This window comes from Geotrypetes seraphini, chromosome 3 (genome assembly GCF_902459505.1).
Source record: "Geotrypetes seraphini chromosome 3, aGeoSer1.1, whole genome shotgun sequence".
Taxonomy (NCBI): domain Eukaryota; kingdom Metazoa; phylum Chordata; class Amphibia; order Gymnophiona; family Dermophiidae; genus Geotrypetes; species Geotrypetes seraphini.
Window position 1 is genome coordinate 122,882,086 of NC_047086.1, and position 19,233 is coordinate 122,901,318.

General features: G+C 45.2%; 1 protein-coding gene across 2 annotated transcripts in view; it reads right to left on the minus strand.

Annotated features, from left to right (window-relative positions):
- Positions 1-19,233, minus strand: part of BLK (BLK proto-oncogene, Src family tyrosine kinase) — a 162,411-nt gene that overhangs the window by 12,596 nt on the left and 130,582 nt on the right. The window lies entirely within an intron of this gene.

Genomic DNA, 19,233 nt, shown 5'->3' on the forward strand with positions numbered 1-19,233 from the left:
TTATAATATTTCTAAGCGATGTACACTTTAAAACGGGGTACATTATTATAAAATAAGAATACACCCTCTGCAAACAAACCTCTTTCACCCATCTAACCAGAAGTAACATTAAGAAGAAAGAATACTCTGTAGTTCTTTATCAGTGTGAGTTACTTTTACTCCAGCTTAACAATATTTTATCTTGTGGCACATTTCCCTTGTTTAAAGATTCCTAAATTGTAACTAAAATTACTGCATTACCTGCATAATCTTATAAATAAACTTGGCTCTGTAAAAATAAAATCCAAGCTCTTCCTTAAATGCTCTAAGTATCTGCTCTTACTACACAGAGCTAAGTTATAGGCAGGTAGTTCCATTCCCCAAATTAACAACTATATATCTAAGATAATAAAACCCTAAGCACGCATGCGCACTCCCACCTGCGTGTTCCATTTTCCGTGAGCTGTAGGGCCCCTCGGGCAAGAGTGCGCATGCGCGCTTCTACTCCCTCCCTCCCTCCCTCACTGTAACTTCGTCACCGTCATTCGCCGCCATCATGGCCCCCTCCCCTCCTGCGCACATGAGAATGGGAAGGGGTAAAACGCGGACCTGATGGACCTCGCGGATCTAAACCCGTACGGCCTTAAAAATCTGAGGTCCGTGTCGGTCCGTGTCCCTGCCGCTTGTAGTTTCTGTCGCTGACAGACCTTGATTGAGATTTGAGCACTGACAGATCTGTCTCAGCATAGGGAGGGAAAAGTGTTAGGATCCGTCAGCGCTAAAAATCTCTTCGAGATCTGTCAGAGCCAGAGACTAGTGCTGGACTTTGGAGACTTCTTTTCCATAACGCACGTCCAAAACCTATGTCCCCGCTCTCTTGGCTTCTGCTCTGCCGCTCCAGCACTAGTCTCTGGCTCTGACAGACCTCGAAGAGATTTTAGCGCTGACGGATCCGTCTTAGCATAGAGAGGGAAAAGTGTTAGGATCCGTCGGCGCTAAAAATCTCTTCGAGGTCTGTCAGAGCCAGAGACTAGTGCTGGAGAGGCAGAGCAGAAGCCAAGAGAGCGGGGACATAGGTTTTGGACGTGCATTATGGAAAAGAAGTCTCCAAAGTCCAGCACTAGTCTCTGGCTCTGACAGACCTTGAAGAGATTTTTAGCGCTGACGGATCCTAACACTTTTCCCTCCCTATGCTGAGACAGATCCGTCAGTGCTCAAATCTCATAGAAACATAGAAACATAGAAAAAAGCGGCAGAAAAGGGCTATAGCCCACCAAGTCTGCCCATTCCATGTATCCCCCCCCTGAGTTTACTCACTTAAAGATCCCACGTGAGTATCCCATTTTCTCTTAAAATCCGTCACGCTGCTGGCCTTTATCACCTGGAGTGGGAGTCTGTTCCAATGATCCACAACTCTCTCGGTGAAGAAATACTTCCTGAAGTCGCCACGAAACTTCCCTCCCCTGATTTTCAGCGGATGCCCTCTGGTGGTCGAGGGTCCCATGAGCCGGAAGATATCATCTTCTGACTCGATGCGTCCCGTGATATACTTATACGTTTCAATCTCAATCAAGGTCTGTCAGCGACAGAAACTACAAGCGGCAGGGACATGGACCGACACGGACCTCAGATTTTTAAGGCTGTACGGGTTTAGATCCGCGAGGTCCGTGAGGTCCGCGTTTTACCCCTTCCCCATGAGAATCTTTCTCTCTCTCTCCCCCCGAGGCGGATGTCGGTCGCGACGGCTGTTGGCAGCTGCAGGCCACGGTGGCTGTTAGCAGCTGCTGGTCACGGCAGCCGAGCCCGGAGCCAGAGTAGATGGCTGAAGCCTGGCTGGAGGAGGAGCTACGAGAGCTCCGCAGAGGCAGGAGGTGATGGATTTGGGGGAGGGAGTGGGAGAAGGAAGAGATGTTGGACTCGTGAGGAAAGGAGAGAGAGACAGAGACAGATGGATGAGAAGGACAGAGGGGCTACTAGGGGGACCAGGAGAGATGGTAGGGGATAGGGAGAGATAGACTTCAGGGAGTGTGGAGGGGGCAGGACAGAGAGATGGTCTTGGGGAAGGACAGAGGGGGACAGGAAAGGGAAAGATGGCAAAAGGGGTGAAACAGGGTCAGAGAGAGATGGTAGAGGGTGTGAAAGGGGGAAAGGGAGAGATGAAAATGGTAGGATCACTGCTGTTTTGGGGCACTGAGGGAGGAAAGGTTGGTATGCTAGGACTGCTGCTGCTGCCTCGGGTAAGTAAAGACCCTGTCAGGTGATAAATGCAATGGAGGATCTATGAGGGCTAAAAGGGTACAAAGGAAATGGTGAAAGGTAAGGTGGTGGGACTGGGATCAGTGGGAGGCAGGGTCCAGGCATGATAAAGGCAGGGCATGGGTGGGGTCAGAGTCAGGGTCAAGGTATAGTAGGGGCTATTCTAGCACCCGTTACTATAACGAATGTAACGGGCTAAAACACTAGTACATATATATATTACATTACATTAGTGATTTTTATTCTGCCATTACAATAGCCTACAGGAAATGTTTAAGCCCCACTTGCTATGGAATTTATTATATATTTATTCAGAGATATAACCCCATACATAGCAGGTGAGGGTATATATTGTGACAGGGGAGCCCCTGTCACTGGTTTAAATCAAACCAGAAAAGAAAGCATGCCTGGACCCAAGGAGAGAAACCTGCAAACTAAGGCTGTGCCCAGTCCTGAAGAAGGGCAGGCAAGTTATACAAAGAGGGTCACTGTAGAGTAAGGCAGGAGTTTCTTTCCACTTCCTTATAATTCCTTTCAAAAAGCTAACCAACACTCAGGCAAAAGCTCTTTGCAGGCAGAAAGACATAGCAAGGGTTAAAGAAAGGGGAGGGACTCAGAAGCTCCAGAGTAGAGAGTTGCGCGGGGACAGAAATCCCACCCGTCCCCACCCGTCCCCGCCAAAGTCCCACCCGTCCCCACCCGTCCCCGTGAGGAATCCCTCCGTCCCCACCCGTCCCCATGAGGAATCCCTCCGTCCCCACCCGTCCCCGCGAGGAATCCCCTCCGTCCCCACCCGTCCCCGCGAGGAATCCCCTCCGTCCCCGCCCGTCCATATAAACTTCAGAAATAGTTATTTCATTTAATTATGCTACTGAATTAAAGGCTCTGGTAGAAACCCATTTACAAATAAGCAAAAAGACTTTATTAATTTGAAAATATTAATTGGGAAGAATACATACTTTGCAAATGGGTTTCTACCAGAGCCTCTAATGTTTATAAATTTTTATCAACACAACTAATATACTACTTTATCCTGAAGCAAAATAAAAAAAAAAGAAATATAATTCTTTTCCTACCTTTGTTGCCTGGTTTCTGCTTTCCTCATGTTCTCATTCAATTCCTTCCATCCACTGTCTCTCTTCCTTCTGCATTTTCCATTTGCTCTGTTACTGTGCCTCTCCCTTTCTTCCCCCTTCCAAATTGGTCTGGCACCCATCTTCTTCTCTCCGCTCCCCCATAGTCTGGCATCTGTCTTCTTCCCTGCCAGTGTCTTCTCCCTACTCTCTCTTCCCCATTTCCTTTCAGCGTCCTTCTCCCCCCCATCTTCCCCATGTCCTGTCAGCGTCCTTCTCCCCCCTCTGTCTTCCACATGTGCTTTCAGTGTCCTTCTCCCCCCTCTGCTTCCCCATGTCCTTTCAGCGTCCTTCTCCCTCTCTGTCTTCCCCATGGCCTTTCAGCGTCCTTCTCCACCCACCCCCCGTCTTCCCCATGTCCTTTCAGCGTCCTTCTCCACCCCTTTGTCTTCCCCATGTGCTTTCAGCATCCTTCTCCCCCCTCTGTCTTCCACAAGTGCTTTCAGAGTCCTTCCCCCCCCCCGCCCTTCCCATGGCCTTTCAGCGTCCTTCTCCACCCCTTTGTCTTCCCCATGTCCTTTCAGCGTCCTTCTCCACCCCTTTGTCTTCCCCATGTGCTTTCAGCATCCTTCTCCCCCCTCTGTCTTCCACAAGTGCTTTCAGATTCCTTCCCCCCCCCCCCCGCCCTTCCCATGGCCTTTCAGCGTCCTTCTCCACCCCTTTGTATTCCCCATGTGCTTTCAGCGTCCTTCTCCCTCCTCTGTCTTCAAGTGCTTTCAGAGTCCTTCCCCCCCTCCTCCCGTCTTCCCCATGGCCTTTCAGCGTCCTTCTCCCCACTCCTTCTCTACCGCCCCGGGTGCAGTACAGCCGGCCAGGTCCCCTTACTTTTGTGGCACTTCCCCGACCGACTGACAACAGCCCCGGTCCGACAAACCTCCCTGCCCTTAACTGCGAATCTAAATTACCTTATTACAGCTGCTGTAAGAAGATAATTTAGATTCGCGGCTACAGGGCAGGGAGGATTGTCGGACCGGGGCTGTTGTCGGTCGGCGGTCGGGGAAGTGCCACAAAAGTAAGGGGACCTGGCCGGCTGTGCTGCAACCGGGGCGGGGTGTGGCGGGGCGGACCGCCCCTTCCCTTGGTAGCCACTCGAACCGCGAGGCTACTCTCCTCCTTACCTGCACTGCCTGCAGCACAGAGCCAAACGGAAGTCTTCCCGACGTCAGCGCTGACGTCGGAGGGAGGGAGGGCTTTGTTTAAGCTGACGTCGGGAAGACTTCCGTTCGGCTCTGTGCTGCAAGCAGAGAAGGTAGGGAGAAGAGCCGTGCGACTGAGTACATCCAGCTTTGTTTAAGCCCTCCCTCCCCTCCGACGTCAGCGCTGACGTCGGGAAGACTTCCGTTCGGCTCTGTGCTGCAAGCAGAGAAGGTAGGGAGAAGAGCCGTGCGACTGAGTACATCCAGCTTTGTTTAAGCCCTCCCTCCCCTCCGACGTCAGCGCTGACGTCGGAAAGACTTCCGTTCGGCTCTGTGCTGCAAGCAGAGAAGGTAGGGAGAAGAGCCGCGCGACTGAGTACATCCAGCCCCGCAGGAACCCCGCGACCCTCGGAGGCGTCCCCACGGGATCCCCGCTACCCTAGGGGGCGTCCCCACGGGATCCCCGCGACCCTAGGGGCGTCCCCACGGGATCCCCGTGACCCAAAGGGGGAACCCGCGGGATGCCCGCGGGTCCCGCGGGATTCCCGTCGTCCCCGTTCCCGTGCAGCTCTCTACTCCAGAGTGAGACAGAGTAAGTCTGAAGCCTCAGCAGGATAAACTAAACTCAGCTGATCTCAGCAGGAGGCAATCAGGAAACAACAGCAGAGAATGCCTCAGGGAAGACAGGACAGCAGGAGAGAACTGTGCTCCAGTCCTTGCACCTCACAAGCACAATCAAGGCTGCACCAGAGCTCTTAGGAATCTTGTTCTAAGACATGGGTGTCAAAGTCCCTCCTCGAGGGCCGCAATCCAGTCGGGCTTTCAGGATTTCCCCAATGAATATGCATTAAAAGCAGTGCATGCAAATAGATCTCATGCATATTCACTGGGGAAATCCTGAAAACCCGACTGGATTGAGGCCCTCGAGGAGGGACTTATTGACACCCCTGTTCAAGACAAAGGTTAGAGAGGGTTGGGAAGCAGCCTGGGCAGGATTACTTTGAAACTGGTTCAAGCAAAGGGGAATCCATTTGTTCAGGAGGAGAGGAGTTGCCCATGGAGATAGGCAGTGGCGTTCCAAAGGGGGGGGGGAACGGTCCGCCCCGTGTGTACGGCTTGGGGGGAGGTGCACAGCCGGCCAGGTCCGGGTCCGCCTGCCCTTCCTATTCCCTGCCTGCGCCGCTGCAATCTTACCTCCCCCCACCCCCCGCCGACAAGAAGTCTTTCCGGCGTCAATTCTGACATCGGAGAGGACGTTCCGGGCCAGCCAGGCAGTGATTGGCTGGCCCGGAACATCCTCTCCGACGTCAGAATTGACGTCGGAAAGACATCTTGTCGGCGGGGGGAGGTAAGATTGCAGGCGTGGACCGGGGGAAAGGAAGGGGAGAGGCGCTTTTTTTTTTCCGCGGCAGGGAGGGCAGGATGTAGGCAGGCAAGCTGGATGGCTTTAGCGCAGCAGGGAGGGAGGGAGATAGGTAGGCAGACAGGCAGGCTGGCTTTGGGGGTGGACAAAATCGGGAAGGCAGTGGGGGGACATAAGGAGGCACTGGGGACACTAAGGACACGGGAAGGAAGCACTGGGGGCACCATGGACACAGGAAGGAGGCACTAATTTTCATATTAACAGTTTAACACACTTTGGTAAAAGTGCTCCTTTTAGATTTCTAGCACATTCCAAAATTTAAAGCGCATTATTAATTTTGATGTGGACATTCCCTCTGTCCCAGGAGCTGTCCAGACCATAGTGCTGAACAGCAGGGAAACAGACTTTTATAAATATAAACAGACTTTTATAATTATTTGAGGTTCATTGGTCATTTGTGTTTAAATTGCTTTTATGATTCATGATGACAATAAGCAATGAACTGACGAGCTCTCGTAATTGGTGTTTCACTCCTAATGTTTGAATACATTTTTAGTTCAGGAGGAGGCATTCTCCACAGCAAATTTAATCATATGCTTTCTTAAAACAGAGGTGTGCCATGGTCTCACCTTCTTCCATGTGTTTATTATATTTGAAGCAAACTAGCTTCTTAGTAAATTATGTGTGTGTGTGAACTAATTGGATTTTAGACTAATTGCTTTTGCCATTTCCAAATCTGAACTGAACGTGAATTACATATTCAAGTATATGAGTTGGTTTCCTGCCCAAATTGTCTCACATTCAATTTGTACCAGAGATAATGGGGAGTAAAATGATTTGCCTAAAGTCACAAAATGTGTCAACAGGAGAATCAAGATTTGAATTGCAGCCTTTGCTGGTTTACAACCCATTTCTCTGACCATTAAGATTAAAATTAAAAAAAATATCAGTTACCATATTTCAGCTTAATGCTCCAGTTGAAGAGTATCAAAATTGTGCACAATGGAGAGTGTGGCTTGATCTAGCTTTAGAAATTTAACTTGTGACAGAATAGCTCATCAGTCAGATATATGAAGGAAAAACTGACCTTAGACACTACGGCCTTAAGAACATAAGAACATAAGCAATGCCTCTGCTGGGTCAGACCTGAGGTCCATCGTGCCCAGCAGTCCGCTCTCGCAGCGGCCCAAAAGGTCCAGGACCTGTGCAGGAATCCTCTATCTATACCCCTCTATCCCCTTTTCCAGTAGGTAATTATCCAATCTTTTCTTAAACCCCATTACCGTACTCTGCCCTATTACGTCTTCTGGAAGCGCATTCCAGGTGTCCACCACACGTTGGGTAAAGAAGAACTTCCTAGCATTCGTTTTGAATCTGACCCCTTTCAACTTTTCCGAGTGCCCTCTTGTTCTTTTATTTTTTGAATTCTTGATTCTATCAACAACACTTACTGGTAGGCGCCTAACTTAATTTTTTAACCTTTTCCTATTGTGTGTCCCGGAGACGGGACATTCAAAACATGACATAGACAGTGGATAAACAGTCTGTATGGACTAATAAAGAGCCAGGAACACAAAATATTCGAATTTACAGACTTATGACTTATTTACATTATGTTTACAATAGCTGTAAATGATAACGGTGAATAATACAAAACTTTGCTAAACTAATTACGATTGGAACCAGCGTAACATAAAATTTATTAGGATAGGAAAAGGTTCAAATTGGTTCAAATGGTGCTATTTATTAAACAGCACCATTAAAAACCAATTAAAACTGATTTTAAAAATTAATCTTCAGGTAGGTGCCTGCATCGGTAGGTGCCACGTAGGCGTCTACACTGCATCGGTAGGTGCACTGCATTGGTAGGCGTCTACACTGAGGCACGTACCTGAAAAGTAGGCCTGGTTAGGGGTGGCGTTTGGATGTGGATGGCCTTAGCTGCCAGTAGGCCTAATATACTGTTGCCTAACATTATGATGCCTAACTCAAGTTAGGCGCTGCTAGACCAATCCTACAAACAGAACCATGTGGCTGATTGACAACTGCGCTGAGCGGTGCCTAGTCGCTAGGCACCATTTATAGAATCAGGGCCTAAAAGGGTCAGGTGTGATTCAGCTCCAAGCAGAATCAGGATGGCCTCTTAATTCCAGTGTATTGGTTTATTTGTTTTTTTATAATCTTTATTCATTTTTAAAACTCACAATACAATCATTTTGTACTTTAACATCACTTAATATATCATCAAATTCTAACTCGCCTCAAATATCTCCCCTCCCTTATACCCAACAATTATTCCTAAGCAAAAGAAATCATAAAATATTCCCACCCACCCCCCACCCCACCCTGGACTTGTATGAAAAAAAGGGAAAAATTAATATTTATTCTATGCAGTAATTTCAATCTTTACACTATCTTGTTAATGGCTCCCAAATAATCTGAAATTTCTTAAAATTTCCCTGCTGCATGGCAATTATCCTTTCCATTTTAAATATGTGACACAAAGAGTTCCAACAAAAGCTATAATTCAGCCTATCCCAATTTTTCCAATTATTCGTAATCTGTTGTACGACAACCCCTGTCATATCATATTTTTCCCCTCGTTAAAAGGCGTCATGTATGCAGGTAAATTAGGGAAATCCCTTTTTTTCAAATTCACTGAGCTTTGGAATAACCTCCCTGCCCCGCTGCGGAACCTAGGCTCATTCCAATTATTCCGAAAGCATCTGAAAACCTGACTTTTCTCCAAAACGTAAAGCTATCTATTTAAAATGTAAAGCTAGCTATCCTCTTTATAACCTCTAATTTCTTATTATGTCCTTCCCTCATTTATTGAATTTACCTGTAAATCGTGCCGAGCTCTATCTTTATGGAGATGAAGCAGTATACAAACTTAAGGTTTAGTTTAGTTTAGTATTGGTTTTTAAGTAATTATGGGGTATAGTTATCAATGTGAGCTACCATTAAGATGTGTTATTTTACCACAGACTTATGTTGTATTAGCAAAGGTCGCATTTTATGCGGTGAGACCTAATTACTAGTAACATGGGTTAATAGTAGCCAACATTGATAACATTCCCCCTAAGGGAGCTGGTTGGGCTACCATTAAGACCTGTTATTTTATTTTTAACCCCAGTTATTAGTTACTAGGTCTCATTGCATAAAATGGTACCTGCACTAAAATAGCATAAGCTAGAGATAAAATAACATGTTACTACTATTACTACTAATATAGCACTGAAAAGCATACACAGCGCTGTACCTTTTTACATTTATAGATGGTCCCTGCTCAGAAGAGCTTACAATCTAACTTTGGCAGACAGACATGACATATAGGGTTGGTCCCTGCTCAGAAGAGCTTACAATCTAATTTGGGCAGACAGACATGACATATAGGGTTGGGGATGCAGAACCCAAGGTAAGAGGAGTTAGGAGTCAAAAGCACTCTCAAAGAGGTGGGTTTGTAACTGTGCCTAGAGCACTGCCAGAGATAATAATAATAATAACAACAGTTTATATACCTCAGGATCGTGAAGTTGGAGCCCGCTGTAGGGATTTGGCCAGCTTGTTCCAAGCATAAGGCGCAACAAGATAGAAGGGACGGAGTCTGGAGTTGGCAGTTGAAGAGAAGGACACAGATATGAGGGAATTATCAGCTAAGCGGAGCATATGTTAACACACGTTAATGCATTAAGGGCTCCTTTTACGAAGGTGCGCTAGTGTTTTTAACGCATGCACCGGATTAGCGCGCACTATAGCGCGTGCTAGCTGAAAAACTACCGCCGTCTCAAGAGGAGGCGGTAGCGGCTAGCACGTGTGCCATTTTAAAACGCGCTATTCTGCGCGTTAAGGCCTAACGCGCCTTCGTAAAAGGAGCCCTAAATGATGGCAAATAAAGACCTTCATGGTCCAGTTTACTATTGCTACTATTAATTATTTCTATAGTGCTACCAGACACAGCACTGTACAGAGTCATGAAGGAGGCAGTCCCTGCTCAAAGGAGCTTACAATCTACACACACAAGACAGACAAACAAAATGCCATGGATACAGTTAGGGAATGGTTAATCTGCTGGCTGGGTAGGTAGGGAGTGGGGAGTAGGGTTATGGATTGAAGGCTACATCAAAAAAGTGGGTTTTCAGTCTGCTGTTAAACAAGCTATGGTAAAGGGCATGGCGGACAAACTCAAGTAGTTTATTCCAGGCATAAGGGGCAGCTAGATGAAAGGAACAAAGTCTGGAATTGGCAGTGGAGGAGAAGGGTACAGCTAAGAGCGGCTTATCTGAGGTACGGAGTTCTCTGGGAGGTGTATAAGGAGGGAGAAAAGAAGAGAGAGATTGAGGGGCAGCAAAATGAACACATTTGTAGGTTAGTGATAGGAGTTTGAACTGTATGCGAAGGCGGATAGGATAAGATAGTCTACCCTACCCAACAAGGTGACCAGAGCCTTGCTTAAATGCTGGTTGTGAAGTTACCACCCTGCAAGCCATGATGGGGATGATATGTGCTATATTGCTGACATTATTCAATTTACCAGTCAAGTTGCCTTCCCCTCTCTCCAAAGTTTCACAATTTTCCCACTCATAAAAGCATGTGTTAGTAATCATGCCCTTCAATTAGCTATAAAAATAGCTAAATTAACTCTACTCATTTCGTTACAAAGTAAGTTTAAAAGAACCTCAGTGGAACCATTCTGGCAATTCAAAAAGTCATTGCCACTTAAGCATTATGTACCAAATCTTCATCAGAAAATCCAACAGAGCTGTAGTAATATGTCAAACAGCAAACAAAAAAGAGAACTGCAAAGATGATGTACAAAATACCAAGTCTTTAATCAAAATGCAGTTTGTATCCAAAAAAGTGCAATTTGGTGAACAGAAAAATGAATCCGGTAAACTCCTTCAAAGTGCTGTCCACCAAATTGCACTTTTTTAATCCAGTTGTATACCAAATGGTTCACTGAATGTGGTTTTAATACCTTTAGGACACCTGAGGAAGGAGTGTTTTTCGAAACACAGACCGTGTCGGATCCCGGTTTATAACTCAAAGTCCCTCCCTGAGGGCCACAAACCAGTCGGGTTTTCAGGATTTCCCCAATGAATATGCATTGAAAGCAGTGCATGCACATAGATCTCATACATATTCATTGGGGAAATCCTGAAAACCCGACTGGATTGCGGCCCTCAAGGAGGGACTTTGAAACTCCTGCTCCAAGTAGACTATACTTTTGGCTACAAACTGCTTATTGATTAAAGACTTGGTATTTTGTACCAAATTCTCATTAGTGTACTAATCATAAAGTTATCTAATTTTTATTTTTAGTTATCTTAGTTCAAATACTATATGTTAAATATTAAGAATAAACACTTGGCTTAATCATGAGTAGTAGCAACTTGAGAGCTTAAGGCTTAAAAGCCCATCAGCAGCTTCACTACAGAGACTGTTTAGCTGACATATTTTGCCTTAAGCTTTCTCAAGGCTAGTCTCACCATTATGCAGTCATAGTATCTCTCAATTCGCTATGACATATAAGGGGGCCGCTGAAAAGTTCTCAGTCCAACCAACAAAGTTGGGGCACTCTCCATCAAGGGGCACTGCATGCTCCAACGCTACTCTGACGCTCTTAGAATTCCTATAAACATCGGAGTATTTAGTGCTCTGTGGCTGCAGTAGAAACTTCTATCACAGCTTAGTAAAAGGCTGGATTAGGTCAGTGATTTTCCACTTTTTTTATTCTGTCGGCAAAATACGGAATGAAAAAAGTGGAAAATTGCTGGACTAGGGGCTCCTTTTACAAAGGTGCACTAGCATTTTTTGCGCACGCACCGGATTAGTGCACGCTACCCGAAAAACTACCACCTGCTCAAGAGGAGGCGGTAGCGGCTAGCACACACTATTCTGCGCGTTAAGGCCCTAACGTACCTTTGTAAAAGGAGCCCTAAGTACATAAGGACATAAGAAGTTGCCTCCGCTGAGGCAGACCAGAGGTCCATCTTGCCCAGCGGTCCGCTCCCGCGGCGGCCCATTAGGCCCACTGCCTGAGCAGTGGTCCCCGACTAGCTCTATAACCTATCTCTACTCTTATTCCTATAACTTACCTCTACTCCTATCCCTATAACCCAGTTGTTGGAAAAATAATGGAAGTGTTGCTGAAAGAAAGGATAGTGTATTTCCTTGAATCTAATGGGTTACAGGATCCAAGGCAACATGGCTTTACAAAAGGTAAATCGTGCCATACGAACCTGATTGAATTTTTTGATTGGGTAACCAGAGAGCTGGATCGAGGACATATGCTAGATGTAATTTACTTGGATTTCAGCAAAGCCTTTAATACAGTTCCTCATAGGAGGCTGTTGAACAAACTTGAAGGGCTGAAGTTAGGACCCAAAGTGGTGAACTGGGTCAGAAACTGGCTGTCGGACAGACGCCAGAGGGTGGTGGTTAATGGAAGTCGCTCGAAGGAAGGAAAGGTGACTAGTGGAGTCCCTCAGGGTTCGGTGCTGGGGCCAATCCTGTTCAATATGTATGTAAGTGACATTGCTGAAGGGTTAGAAGGAAAAGTGTGCCTTTTTGCAGATGATACCAAGATTTGTAACAGAGTAGACACCGAAGAGGGAGTGGAGAATATGAAAAAGGATCTGCAAAAGTTAGAGGAATGGTCTAATGCCTGGCAACTAAAATTCAATGCAAAGAAATGCAGAGTAATGCATTTGGGGATTAATAATAGGAAGGAACCGTATATGCTGGGAGGAGAGAAGCTGATATGCACGGACGGGGAGAGGGACCTTGGAGTGATAGTGTCCGAAGATCTAAAGGCGAAAAAACAGTGTGACAAGGCAGTGGCTGCTGCCAGAAGGATTCTGGGCTGTATAAAGAGAGGCGTAGTCAGTAGAAGGAAGAAGGTGTTGATGCCCCTGTACAGGTCATTGGTGAGGCCCCACTTGGAGTATTGTGTTCAGTTTTGGAGACCGTATCTGGCGAAAGACGTAAGAAGACTTGAGGCGGTCCAGAGGAGGGCGACGAAAATGATAGGAGGCTTGCGCCAGAAGACGTATGAGGAGAGACTGGAAGCTCTGAATATGTATACCCTAGAGGAAAGGAGAGACAGGGGAGATATGATTCAGACGTTCAAATACTTAAAGGGTATTAACGTAGAACAAAATCTTTTCCAGAGAAAGGAAAATGGTAAAACCAGAGGACATAATTTGAGGTTGAGGGGTGGTAGATTCAGGGGCAATGTTAGGAAATTCTACTTTACGGAGAGGGTAGTGGATGCCTGGAATGCGCTCCCGAGAGAGGTGGTGGAGAGTAAAACTGTGACTGAGTTCAAAGAAGCGTGGGATGAACACAGAAGATTTAGAATCAGAAAATAATATTAAATATTGAACTAAGGCCAGTTACTGGGCAGACTTGCACAGTCTGTGTCTGTGTATGGCCGTTTGGTGGAGGATGGGCAGGGGAGGGCTTCAATGGCTGGGAGGGTGTAGATGGGCTGGAGTAAGTCTTAACAGAGATTTCGGCAGGTGGAACCCAAGCATAGTACCGGGTAAAGCTTTGGATTCTTGCCCAGAAATAGCTAAGAAGAAAAAAAAAAAAAATTTAAATTGAATCAGGTTGGGCAGACTGGATGGACCATTCGGGTCTTTATCTGCCGTCATCTACTATGTTACTATGTTACTATCTCTACACCTATCTGTACCCCTCAATCCCTTTTTCCTCTAGGAACCTATCCAAACCTTCTTTGAAGCCCTGTACAGTACTCCTGTCCACCACAGCCTCTGGAAGCACATTCCATGTATCCACCACCCTCTGGGTGAAAAAGAACTTCCTAGCGTTTGTTCTAAACCTGTCCCCTTTCAAAGTATATAGCCCTCGATGGACGACTGCCCCAACTTTGTTGGTTGGGCTGAGAACTTTTCAGCGGCCTCTTGTAGATAATAAAAGCCAGATTTATAGCTCCAAAAAATTGTCATTATTAATAGCAAAAATTTCATGTTAGTCAACCACATGCATTTTTAGCATTGAGGATCAATACACTGGCACAGAATGAAGCAAATGAATAAGCTGATTCATCTTATCTGGAGTCTGATATATCAGTGTAAACTCTGCCTATAAACTTGATCAGCCTTATACCAAACTAGTTATATTTTTCCAAATAAAATAAATGATTCACCTTATGATATTTTTAATTTTCAAGTTTCCAAAAGGCATTTTCTGGAAATGTTTCTTGGGGGTCTACTAAAACCTAGCTTCCAAGTTTCGTGCTTAGTACAGTGGAAAATGTCAGAATTGAAAGAGCTTCCTGTGCTGATGCTAAGAGATAACAGTGTCAGCTTTTAATGCATGCACAAACTGCCCATACAGCAAACCTCTGTAACAAGAGCTTTCCAAAGCCCAGTTTGCATCAAAAATTCTAAACAGCTGCATTATCTTTTCATAAAATATCTAGTTCTATTGTGGATTCTAAATGAGACCCTATAATAATTACACAGCATCAGAGAAAGAGCTAGCTTTGCTGACATCTAGAAGGCTGTTTTTGGAAACTTCTAAATCTATCCTAGAAACTTCAGGTACCTCCTTGTTGCATTTACCGCCACTTGTCCTTTGGTTATATACTTATCAGCGTAAATCATATAGGCTTGGCTCAAGTATTGGTGCCCAGATTCAGGGCAGGATTTATTCATCGAGGGCCCCTAGGCACACAAGTACACTGGGCCTCCTGCCCCGCCCCACCCCACCATGCGCCCAGGCGGAAACAAGAATCTACATCAGAGGGAAGCTTTGGGCAAGCAGCACCGCTTGCAAAATTACAGTTCCCGTTGCCTTTCTTACCTGCATTGCTTGCTTGTCTTACTTTCCGTCAATGGGGGGGGGGGCCCGCGTTGCCGATCGGGGGGCCCACATTGCCGATTGGGGGGGGGCCCGCATTGCTGATCGATGCTAGAGGGGCCATCGCCGTTTGGAAAAAACAATGTTGATGCTGTCCTTCATTGGGCCCCCCTGACCATTTCGGGCCCTAGGCACGGGTCTACTTGGCCTATTGGTTAATCCTGCCCTGCCCAGATTATATAAATGATGCGTAGATTGGCATACCTAGCCAATTAAATTAGACTTTATCAGAACTGATAATTAAAAAGTGCCATTAAAAATGAATTTAAAAATAATTAGCTGGTAGGCACTTACCACTATGAAGTAGGCTATCTACTCTAAGGTGCCAACCAGAAATTAGGTGGAAAGGGGGTGGATTCTGGGCAGATTTTGGGGCGTTGTTTGACTTAGACACACTTATTTAGGCAAGAAGACCCTTTCATGAATGGGCATCCCTCCTGCAGATGATCTAAGGGGGGGTGGGGTGGTGGAAGGATCTGCCAGGAGGGATTGGGCATCCCTCCTGCCGGTGATTGTTCGGCTGGGATGGGCGGCCGCTATTGTGGCCGCTAGACTTATTGCAGCCGGGAGATCCCTTGCTGTGATAAGCTCAGCGGCCGCATCTACTACAATGTAGGCCAGCATTTTGCTGGCCTACATTGTATGCGTCTCCCGGTAGCCTAGGGAGACGTGTACGGCCGCCTAGTTCCTCCTAAGGCTATTTACGGCAAGCTTAGGCGGGCTTCCCTAGGCTCCTGGAGGTGCCTCCTATGTGGACGACCTGCCTCAGGAGCTTTTTTTTTTAAAAAAAAACAAAAACGTGCATCCCGATTGGCTGGTTAGAAAGTGGTAGGACGCCTACCGCTGCCTACAATCAGGACACCGTTTATAGAATCTGGGCCTTAGTACAGCGATTTCCCAATTTTTTCGTTTCATATTTTTTTGACAGAAAGAAAAAAGTGGTAATCGTTGGACTAAGCCCTCGATGGAGACTGCCCCAGGTTTGTTGGTTGGGCTGAGAACTACTAAAACCATATTTGCACACGATACCTGATTTCCATGTGGGTACACACTAATTTACAGGAGTATACCCATTAACAGAGAAGACTGGTTTAACAGGAAAACAAAGCTGTTTGTAACAGCTGCAGCTAAGTTTTAATTTGTAGCTACTAACAGTGCAGTATTAGGCCTGATATTCAAAAGGGTTTAACAGGGCAGGAGAAGGTTCCTGCCTGGTTAAATCATGCTGGACATAGTTCACTTAACCAGGTAATGCCACTGAATATCTCATCTGACTGCAGCAGCACTGTCCAGGAAGAGGGGCAGAATCAGGGGGCAAAGTCAGGCAAATTCTATATAGTCCGCCTACAGTTAGGTGCCTACATCGGCACACCTAGTCAATATAGGTGCCTGACTTAATTGTTCAACTGACTTGATCGTCACCGATAACTGACAGTTAGCACCTCATAATTGATATAGCTTGCCCTTAACTGGATGTGGGTGTCTAGTCCAAGGCATCTATCACAAAGCAGGCATGGTTACGAGGGTGAATCGTGGACAAGTTTTGCATGTAGGCGCCAATGTGTGCTTCCACTTTTGCTTGGACTTGCAAATGTAGAAGAAATCCTCTACTCAAAATCTTCAACACCTGTCCCCTCCCCTCCCCCAAGCTGATGGTAAGCTTTCAGTGTTAAGACCAGCATTTTTTTTTTCCATTCTTGTCTGAGCATTGGGAGGGAATACCAAGTAACCTCCTTTACACCCGCGTTTCAGTACATTTAAGTAAGAACTACATTTTGAATAAAAATTTTAATTATGATTAATTGCACAAGTAAAAGCAATTTTTTAAAAGCTATTTATTTATTTATTTGTTTCACACTGCAGCTCCTTTTGACTCTGGGTAAGTCACTTAACTCTACATATTGCATATGGGTAATTTTTTTATACCTGGGACAATGGAAACTGCTTTGACTGTAGCCACAGAAAGATGGTATATCAAATTCCATTCCCCTTTCCTTCTGTATAAGACTGATAATCACTCCCTCCCACCCCCAGATCACCTCCTTGGCCATAGATTCTACTTAGGGCCCCTCCAGTTCTGTTCAAGGGTCACTCCCCTTTCTCTACCCATAGTTTGACATCTGCCTCCCGGTGGCATATCCATAGGTGGTACCCAATTTGGACTCAAGCCCTTCCAAAATTTTGGCACTCTTGATGTGACTGCCAGGGACCCCTAAATCTCACCAGCTAAAGATTTCTTCATCCTCAGGCAGCCAGTGCTCTTCCAAATGACAGCCAACAGCACTTGACTCAAGCTGATGCCAACACTGGAAGAGTGTTGCCCTGCTCGAGGAGAGGGAAATCTTCAGCTGGCAGGGTTTGGGAATCCCCACCAGCTCAGCTATTCAATATTTTGGGTTGGTAGGCAGGCAGGCAGGAAGGGGCATTGCATTCTGAATTTCAATTTTGTGATACTTGTTTATTTCTGCAATTGACCTGATCATTGGATATAGACCCCTGTTAATATACAATATGCCCCTGAATGTGACTCAGTCAAAAGGAAGGCATCTACCCCAACCTTCTTAGCCACTCTTGAAAGGATTCAGAATTGCCCTAAAGAATAAATAAAAAATTTAGTACTTCAAGCTTTAGTTAAGAAGACAAATTTCAATGCCTGTAGCAGATGCAAATAAAGATTTATGGATGTAAATCAGCTGTCTAAATATTCCCTTCCTTTAATGCAACTAAACCTACCTGTGTTGTTCCACAATGCAGGTACTTTTAGCTAATTACAAGGAGAACAACTGTGGAACTGATGATCTTGATAAAGTCTTTTATTCAAACAATCTTAGTGTACATGGTGCAGTTCAGAAAATCTAACATAAGAATACACAGTAAATGAATTGTGATATAGACCCAACACGGTTTATAGAAGCACTGGACACCGGAAGAAAGTCTTTTGTGACCGAAACACGGCCTGTGTTGGGTCTATACCACAATTCATTTACTGTGTATTCTTTTGTTGGTTTTTCTGAACTGTACCATGTACACTAAGATTGTTTGAATAAAAGACTTTATCAAGATCATCAGTTCCACAGTTGTTCTCCTTGTAATTGCTCTCTTGCTTTCCGTGTGGAACCCTTTTGGTGGATTTTCTGTTTGTCTTCTGTACTTTTAGCCAAGGCATTCTTGCAGGTGTGATTTGGATGGGATTGGGAAATAAAGCTCGTAGGCTGGATTTTCATAGTCAATGCTTGTCATTTTCTGAAAAATAAAGCTACCCACAAAACAATAGCTGCAAATGTTTACAGGTACTCAATACCACTGGGAAGTTTCAAAGTGAAAAACAGACATGTAGTTGCTGTTGAAAAGATGCTGTCTGTGCATATAAAGTTTGAAGGAATTGTTGGCCAATAGTCACATTTCCTGTCCCATTGTATTATGTGATAGAACTGCTTCAGGAAGCTAATATCTAACCAGAATAAATTTAGCTCTATCTGCCTCATCCTTTCTACCATAAAGTATGCAGCTGTACCATCTTCTCTTGCTGGTACAGTAAAACTGCTTCCTGAGTTTTTATCACCATTCGGGAGAAGAGAAAGCTAACTAAGAGCAAGAAGGAGAGCTATGAGCAGCACAGAGAGTTCCACCAGAAACCACAAGTCCTTAAAACCTGCCACAAGAATGGCTGCGGAGAAATGAATATGTAAATCTAAAAATCAGATATCAGTAACTGTAACACAGTACGGTGGACCTCAGATAAGAAGGCGCACAGCCCCATGTAGATTCTGGAGCACAGAGCTGGCAAGGATCACATAATCTATGTCAATCCAAAATATGTTGAGACTAGCACAATGACCTTCTGCTGTGCAGGGGTTACACTGTGGAACTCACTCGTGAGTCAACTACGAAAATATGGCGAAAAAGGCAATTTCAGGAAATTACTCAAAACGCAGTTATTTGTAAATGCCTTTTTCTAGATACTGAACCTTCATGACTGCTTACTTTTGAAAAATTTTTCACGATTGTTTGTACAAGCCTTCTTTGGCTTTCATTCTTTCACTGCTGATTTTCTGAGGATTATTCATTTATGCTTGTCTGATTTTATCTATTTTATAGAATTATGTATGTAACATTATGTAAACTGTTTAAATGGTATAGAAAATTTTAAAATAAATACGTCATTGTCTGGTGTGGTGTGCCAGTGTTAGAAAACCTCTAACAGAAAACTAGAATAAGGTAGCCAGTAAAGGTAAAGGGTCATGGATTTGATCTACCACCGTTCTGTTATTTATATGCCACAGTACCTTACAGTCCATTGCAGTTTACAATAATAGGATAACGGACAATATCAGTGAAATACACACAAAAAATACATAAACCTATTCCTACAAAAATTTTTTCAAGTATGTTTTGAAAGATCGCCTGAGATGCATATAAGAACATAAGCAATGCCTCCGCTGGGTCAGACCTGAGGTCCATCGTGCCCAGCAGTCCA